The sequence below is a fragment of the Leptidea sinapis genome, chromosome 41 (assembly GCF_905404315.1).
Source record: "Leptidea sinapis chromosome 41, ilLepSina1.1, whole genome shotgun sequence".
Taxonomy (NCBI): Eukaryota; Metazoa; Arthropoda; class Insecta; order Lepidoptera; family Pieridae; genus Leptidea; species Leptidea sinapis.
The window spans coordinates 4,721,480-4,730,618 of NC_066305.1; the positions used below are offsets into that span (position 1 = coordinate 4,721,480).

Consider the following 9,139-nt stretch of genomic DNA (forward strand, 5'->3'; position numbering starts at 1 on the left):
TCGTTTCTGGACTGAGGTATCTCAAGTGGTTGAAGAATTTTTAAAAAGATACTACGATTACGCCTTAAGGGACCATAATCAGGAAGGATTTGTAACGGGGTTTCATATGCTCTATTGCAGAATCTACACTCTCTGCAATCTCTGAGACCTAAGATTAAGAGGGGTTTGTTTAATCTGCAGTGCCTCGTTAGTATCCTGGTTGATGAAGGCTTGGATTAGGGTTTTGGAATAGGGTAAACCCGGAGTGTTGCTCCAGAGTTTATTACACTCTTGTGAACATTACCTTGTGGACACCACAGTAGGGTTCAGGGCCATGTTGCTCTTTGCTTTTAGCACCAATTCTTGCAAGTTCTTAAGCGCATTCATTGCCTTCGATCCCTGCATAACCTGGAATCCATCGAAGTGTAACTGTGTTTATTTCTCCCGGAGTATTCAGTATAGTCCGGCAGTTGTGTACAAGTCTTTAGACTCTTTTGTTTGAGTCTATAGCTGACATTGCCGCCTGAATATCTGTGTCCATGTAAACACACTTACTGACGTAGCCTTTATTCAGAATAGTTTGCGCACAATCTATTTTAGCGTACACCTGCGACTAGAAAACGGAAGCAAAATTGCCCAAGTTGATCCCATCTTGGTTGATCCATCGGTATGCCATATAAAGCTCTCTTTTTTGCAAGTAATTCGGTTGTTTAACCAGTCCTCTCTCGTGGGGAATACGATTCTAAAGCTGCTGATGATGTCACTCACCATGTCTAATACAGGACTTCTCAGTAAGGGTTGCTTAAATAGCCGCAGCAAGTTTGGCAGCCAGTTCGTCCGCGTATGGGTCATTACTCTAGGCTTGCTGGCCCACGCCTCCTTTTGTAGATATAGATTTAGGCGCGGCAGGTTCTGAAGTCCATTTAGAGCTGCTTTTATCACCTAATTGGTATCACTAACTCTGCTACATGTTTTTAATTTAAAAAATTTTATATTTATATAGTAGTTTTATATTTTCCTCCCATTATACTTTTATTTATGTACAGTGTATGTAGATTGATACTGTAATAAATAACTTTTGTGTTTTAATTACATTTTATTTTCTATTATTTTCAACTTACTCGTGTACGATGTAAGTCATGACGTTTATATATTTCTGTTCCATCGCTTCACATAGATAGTACCTAATGAAACTAATTTGTAAAACTATGAAGCTGTAAATATTAATTTAATAGAGTAGTAATGAATCTCTTGCAACTTTTTCTCACCTTGTCCGAAGTTGCGGTTTAATGGTAAAATTTTTGCGTTTTTGCCTCAATGCCTTTTTTTACCCCATTAAATAAATCTGTCTTTTCATATGGTTAATCTTTTACGACGAAATCCTTCGACTGACACTTACCGCTTTTTATATTTAGATGTTTGTAAACAAAAATAAATAGGATATGATAAGTATTATATGAAAGTGATAAGTATGTCTTACGTTCTGTTGCACTATAAAGCTTGGTCTAGATACATTTGGACAGGTTGAATTGAAGAACTCCAAAAATGTAATAAACCGATATGCCATTCACGGTGCGCTATTTCCGGACGTACCGTCATTTACATATATTTTTGGAGTTATCGAGTAGCGTCTCATGGCTAGTGTGGTTGGGTAAAACTGGAGCGAAGTCAACTTTTAGCAATACACATACCGTGTGTCATTGAGTTTATAAGCCGCCCTTCTCAAATACAACTTGCTTGCAATAATTAGTGAAGACTCCTTCCGTTCTTAAATGGCCCAATCAACTAAACGGTCGTTAAGTTTTACAATACTTTTGTACCAATTTCTTCTGAATCGTATTAAACTCGCCTGTCTTTCCTATCGCCAGACTATCTTGCTATGTATTTTGCTGAGAGTACCTACATTCTTGTTTTGAAATATTAAAATAAGCGATTGAATTCGTATACAACTAGCAATATAATTTAACAATCCTATTAATTTTGTAGATTAAGGATAGACACGAATAGCCCAGACAATAAATGTAACCATCGGTCGAAAAAGGGACATTCTTGGCAAAGAGCACGATGTCGGAACCAAATAATGTGTAACTTTGTCAATGAACTGATCTCTAGCGATCGAGTGTCTCGAAAGAGTGGACGCTTCGGTGTCAATTTAGTTAATTGACAAACCTGTAGGTGTAACTGTAATTGTAAAACTGTATCATATTATGTGTTTGGGATTAAGAAATGGGGTGAATTGTGGTGATATGTGTGGCGTGGGCGAAATTAGGTCGCGACGAAACTGATTGATAGTCTACTCATTCCGATAAGTGGCTCCATCGTCTGTTGCTACGCCGAATTTTTATCAGCTAGTTCGCGCTTTCGTTGATTTCATTGAACAATCTACTGTTTCCGTGAAAATATTGTCTTTGGTATTTATTATAAAAAATTAAGTATTTATTATATTAATTTATTTTAAAATAAATACACATTTTAAAAATATATATCAGCACGTCTTTAGTCTAGCTTAGATTATGGAATAAAGGTCTATAATATATGAAGATATTATTATATCGTCCAAATTGATTTGTTATGCTAATAAATCATAAATTCATCATCTTTTCTCAATGCGGGCAGCTGTATATAAAATTTGCAGCCACATAAAGGTTCTTCAAGTAATGTCTTCATTCAACTCGTGATTCGCAAACATTTTCAGCAAAGTCATTGCTTGTCTATTAATCTTTTCATCTCCCCTTTGACTTTATTATTAGTTTCGACACGGTGTGACGACATAAGTGCATTTTGAGTGTGTACCCGACTTGTCGAGTTTTTGTCCAAAAATATACCATTAGGCTGGATATTAAATAATTGAACAAAGTCGCGTACTTATTGCTAAGTCATTCTTACGATGTTAAGACGAGTAGGAATGTTGATTATAAAGAAATTTGTGTGACGATCACCATTAATACCTTATTGTTACATTATACATTAACTCCCTTACGAAGCGGCACCCTTGTTCTCTGTTATTGTTTTCTAACCTTTTGTTTTGTTTCAGATACAACGCGGCGTTGAATGCAGATTTAATTGAAATTCAATCACCAAGCCACTTTGTTACATTTTTTTTATAATTCAACTACTTTTGTATCGACCATCTTGAATAGTGTGAAACCTGAACTTAATACTGGTCACTATTTCAAAATATATATTTACTCCATCTTGGGCGATGTCGAGCGGTATTAATTTCACTTTCTGCTATTTTATTGCAATCATTTTGTAACTAAGAGTGGAAGGCTGTTTAGTAGCTGTATTCTGTAATTAGGATCCAATGGAAACATCGAAAATGATTCTCTCGACATATTTTTGACCTTACTTTACAACATTATTCGATGTTTCTTCTGGAATATATAATGCTCACGCTCTCCGAATTTGTACTACTTTAGTTTAGTTTAAGAATTACAATTTAATTGTTTTGAATTATATTGACTAACATTTACTAAAAGTTCTAACGCATGACTTAATAAATTATTTTTATAATATAAACTCGCGAGGGGTGCATGACTCTTAATGTTATCAAATGTATTTTTTAATTTGTACGCAGAAAGATGATCTGCGAGACTGACATGTTAGCTTTTATTTAATTATTTTCCGATTATTGTATTATGATTGATTATTTTATAATGTTTACTTCAACAATTAACTGTCGATTGAGCTTCGATTAGATATATTGTCATTCGCCTTAAGTCATAAAGCTTGATTTTGGGTTCAATTCAATTAATAATTAAATTGAGTTTTAGTTTTTGCATGGCAGTACCAAGGAATTGCATTCTTATTTTTTATGGTGAAAAATTTTGATTATGCAGCCTTATTGTTATTAAATAAATGAGATTTGTATTTAGTATGATTTCAGGTCATTATTAAATAAATAAGTTTCATCTGAAAAGGTGTTTTTATTGTTTTATTTTGGAATCCTTCGTTCTCACAAATGCACTTTGATATGAATTTACTTACAAATTTTGAAAAATTTACTATTTGTATTCATAACGTTAGTTTTTGTTTGTAATAATTTATTTGCCATTAGTATAACTATATATCTAAGTAATTGTGTACAAGGTTTTTTGTGATGTTTAACAGTCACTTGGTGTCGTTTAGGGGTCGAATGTTAAGCATTTTCCAATTAATTCAATGTCATTAGGACATCACGATCCGGAGTTTCGCGTGTGAATTCAATGTTACAAACCTGATGTTGCTTAAGGAAATGAATCGTCACTCTACAGTCTACCTAAAGGTGATTTTCCCTCCTAAGTTAGCTTTGCTAATTATTTAAAGTATTTTAACAAGAGGCTTATGTAATGGAAAGTGTTGAGACAACCGCCCATGGACCTCCAGAACACCTGGGTACCATATTGAAATATCATCAAAAAATTGTTGGCTATAAGTAAGGCCAGTTGGCTAGTCAAGTGATGATTAAGCGACCCAGTAGCAGTGTAGAAAGCGAACTAAGATTTGTATGAGCAATATAGTTGTTATGCATTTTATATCGCTATAGCTATCGAATCTATATCGAAATGGAGACTTTGTTGATATATATACTACAATAATCCGCTGACCTTACAGTCTCTCTATACATTTATACTTTTTTTTATGAAAATAAGGGAAAGCCGAGCAGGACGTTGAGCTGATGGTAGTTTATACGACCTGCCCATTACAATGCAGTGCCGCTCAGGATTCTTGAAAACAACCTTGAGACATAAGATGTCAAGTCTCATTGGCCCAGTAATTTCACTGGCGCCTTTCAGACCGAAACACAGTAATGTTTACACATTGCTACTTCATGGCAGAAATAGGCGCAGTTGTGGTACCCATAATCTGGCAGGCACTCTGTGCGAAGGAACCTCCCACTGGTGGCAGACGACAGAAACGAGTGTGCGGCTAATTGATCCGGTTATGGACTCATAAATTTCCTATGCAGATGATCACGAAAGTTCATTACAAAGAAAAATTTTAAAAACTTAGTCTCAATACCATTCTTCCCATAAATTCTTGTCTACTTAGGTCGTATTGCTCGCTGACAACCAGATAATCTGCGAAAATCTTTCGTGGTGGACAAGGTCGAAGTCTAGATAGAGTCTCTTGCTGTTAAATCGCGAGTGTAAGACGTAGCTTGTCACGCACACTAAAGAATTAAACCTGGCCTATTTTCGTCGGTTGTCTAGCAGCAAGAGGCCAAAAGTATAGATAGGCATGCAAAATATTCGGATTCCTTGCTAAACCGATGTAACAACTACCTAATCCTAAACCAAAAATGATTTTATTCTATAAATTGTCGTATCGAAGATCGTTGAACTTGCTGTGAGTCAAGTTATATATAACAGCATTATTATTGTACTATGTATCATTCACGTGTAACATGATACTTGTTTGGTAATACATCTATTGTTTCTTATGTCTAAGGCTGAGATATATAGAGAGTTTTTAGACTTTGCTCAGACTTTACTTATGTAAAACTGCGCTGAGTGTAAGCTTCGCATGATCGTTGATTTCGTTTTTATAGTCATTTAACAGCTTAAATTATTACCTACTGAGCTTAAGCTAAGACAACGACAAAGTCAAGTTCGCATTTTATCACAACCAGGTAATGCTACGTCAGTAAAGTCTAAGAAAAGTCTAAATACGCTCTATAGATCCCAGCCTAAGGAATAGGCTAGTAGCTATGCGGTATGGTGGTGATCACTTATCAGTTACCATCAGGTAATTACACCTTTATCCATTAATAAAAAAAAATTTGAAAATAAGGGACGAGACGAAAACCACACGCCCTGCCCATTATAATGCAGTGCCGCTCAGGATTCTTGAAAAACCCATAAATTCTGAGCGGCACTACAGTTGCGCTCGTCACCTTGTGACATTTACGTCTCATTTGCCCAGTAATTTCACTAGCTATAATATTTTGCCATTAGCTTTTCATTATTTTCATCCGATCCGACACACTAAGTTAGGTTATGACTTAAATGTGAAAATATCGATAAAATCAGTGATAGGCTTTCGAAAGTGCAATAAATTTGTAAAAGTTGTCACGCGAGTTGATTGGCGTGCGGTAATGTAATCGCTTTGTGGCCGATATGTGTCCACGTTGCAAATGTACAGGTAATATAGCTGACGTGCTCACAACACTCATTGTGTCCTTATTAGGCTCATGGCAATAAGAAGAGACGATAGTTTGACTGGGCCGTTTGCGCACATACGGCCGTTCCCAATATACTATCTACAGATAGAGATAAATTCTACTGTCATTTCCTTCTACTGTCAGTAATTAGCCGTTAATAATCTGAAGCTGTCCCAATATACCCGATAAGTCATTCTTATCGCCTTCGCCTGTACGGATAAGGTGAGTTACCTTCGATAAGTTTATTGGGACAGAAAAGTCAACGATAGTTACGATTTTTATCTTAAGTAAGAGATAGACTGAATATTGGGAACGGCCGTTAGCCTCTTGATTGGGCCAATGTGCGCGTCAGTTAATAATCTTACTCCAACCAGCCCAGGCTGTCCCAGAAAGATAGCAGTATTTTCAGACTGATGCAGGAATCTGGGAGCGATACTGGAGGTTGGAGAATTAGTGCCTGTTGTTCGGCCACGCTCCTGCACTGTGTGAGCATATGCCGTGGCTTTTTTTATGACAATAATGAATCAGACGAGCTGGACGCTCAGCTGATGGTCATTAATACGCCCTGCCCTAATGGATTTTTGAAGGATTCTTTTCAGGATTCTTGAAAAACCAATAAATTCACCGCGGCACTCCAATTGAACTCGTCACCTTGAGACATACGATGTTAAGTCTCATTTGCTCAAGAATTTCACTAGCCACGACGCCCTTCAGACCGTAACACAATATAGCTTGCATATTATTGATTCAAGGCAGAAATAGGCGTCGTTGTGGTACCCATAATCTAGTCGGCATCCTGTGCAAAGAAGGCGCCCACTGGTAAATGCCCTGAGTCGCCTCTTGTGACACCTTGGAGCCTGGTACTTCTCTATTATTTTTATGCCCCGGGGAAGCATAGGAAATGCAGGACTGTCCGTGACACCTATGTTGATAGATGCTGGGTCTTTTCAAGTTGCGAGCCAACTTCTTTGGTGCCACCTGAACTGCATAATACGTACGACCTGTCGCTTACAATGCAGTGCCTTTTAAATAAAATACTTTTCAAAAGATTAAAACGCGTGTATTTGATACTGTATATTTACGTTAAGTTTTTGCGTAAAAGTTATAATTGTATTTAACCCGACCTTTCGTGACCTTTTCAGAGCACATTTTCAAGGATCTGCTCTGGAAAGGTCACGAAACATCGAGTTAAATAAAATTCACTGTGATCGCGTTCGTCACCTTGACACATCATAGGATGTTGTTATGTTTCGAGTGGAAAGAAGATTTATATAATTAGTTGTGACGGGGTAATGTACCTAGTTTCGCAACGTTAGCGAGTTTGTGAATCTACCCAATCATCACCTAACATTATATTTATAAATATTATAACAGCTATCCATATTAATTCTCAGTCTTACAATCACAACTACTATATACACTCCAGCACAACCTTGGATCCATTTATGTCTACCCTCAAATTTCGTTGCCTTTTATAAAGTGAATATCAAAGAGAATCTATGGGAGTGATCTCAAAACCTGTCCTCTTGTTCGAGTGAAGTGATCCTCCTAATAAAGGGAACATTAGGTGACGTTATTTTAACGACTTAGCTAATTCTTTTATTATTAATTAAGAATTGTTGACTCGTTTAATGCTATAATATCTGGACGACCGAGCCTTTCTCGGATTTTTATGAAGTTACAAAAAAAAACTAATAGGACATCTGGATTCGAACCGGGGTCTTCTGTTTTCCGGATCACCCAATGTCCCATCTGAACTATTATAGTATTGTATATGGTGGTGAAATCTACCATTGTATTCTAATGTTATTGTAGCAGTTTCTCATTAAAACACGGATAAAACTACATTTTTTAAAATTGAAACCTAGCTTGATCAATTTCTGGCCCCCGAAACTACCTGTAGAATACACTATCTACGTTCACATTGAAACACACACAAACACTTCTATTTATTTATTATCCACCGCCGTGGCAAAAATTTAGCGAACACACAACATAGTAATACTAAGCCTTACACCCAATACACAAAGCACAATCATAGTCCGTTTTAATCTATAGCTAGCGCCATCTAGGCATCTAGGACGTAAACTTTATTGACAGACTCACAGAGTCTGTGAACTGTGTGGAGATTTACCTGACATGAATTTCAACATCCCGCCCACCAAGGACGAGTCCTTCAAATTAAATTATAATATATGGAACTTGACTACAAATGTACATTAGAATTTAACTTATACGAGTAACAGCTTACAACTAAACATAACAATCTGTAATAGATAATACATAATGCATAAGTAATTGGAACAATGATAAACTTATACAATCATACCCCCCACCGTGAGGGACTGAGCTTGTGAAAGCATTTGTTTTGAAAACTAAAGAAATAATTTAATTAATTTACTAATTAAGTCTAAACTAACTAAACACTCTTAAAGACGGACATTAACCGCCCACCGTAACACAAGGTAGAAACAAGAACGAAAAGAAATCTATGAATAACAAAAATTAAACCAATTTATCAGAATGCTTATCACTTAGGTAGGAAACAAAGCTTGTTAACAGGACGTTTCAACAATTTATCCTTGCATTTAATAGTAACTACACGCGTGACATTATCCTTGCCTGGATGTTTTTGAACTATTCTACCGAGAATCCATTTTGTTGGTGGCAAATTATCCTCCCTAATTATAACTATATCATCAACATCAGGTTCGGATTTTTTTATGGTCCACTTATACCTCTTATCTAAATTTAATAAATAATCTTTGGACCATCTACGCCAAAAATCATTAGTAATCTTTTGAACTAATTTCCATCTACTTGTTAAATTTACATTTTCAGCATGATTAATGTAATAACTATCACAAACATTAACAAGAGGTTCTCCTACCAGGAAATGGCCGGGTGTCAAGGGGAGAGGGTCTACCGGATTGTCACTTAACTGACTCAATGGTCGTGAATTCAGACAAGACTCTATTTGTACCAACACTGTGGTCATCTCCTCATAGGTTAGAGTAT

The 9,139-nt window shown here is 36.3% G+C and overlaps 1 long non-coding RNA gene across 1 annotated transcript in view; it reads left to right on the forward strand.

The window, feature by feature from the left end:
- Positions 1-3,902, forward strand: part of LOC126976651 (uncharacterized) — a 150,579-nt gene extending 146,677 nt beyond the window's left edge. The window contains exon 6 of the long non-coding RNA XR_007731943.1: positions 3,014-3,902. This is a non-coding gene — a long non-coding RNA (uncharacterized LOC126976651). The remainder of the gene's footprint in view (positions 1-3,013) is intronic.
- Positions 3,903-9,139: the final 5,237 nt, after the last annotated feature.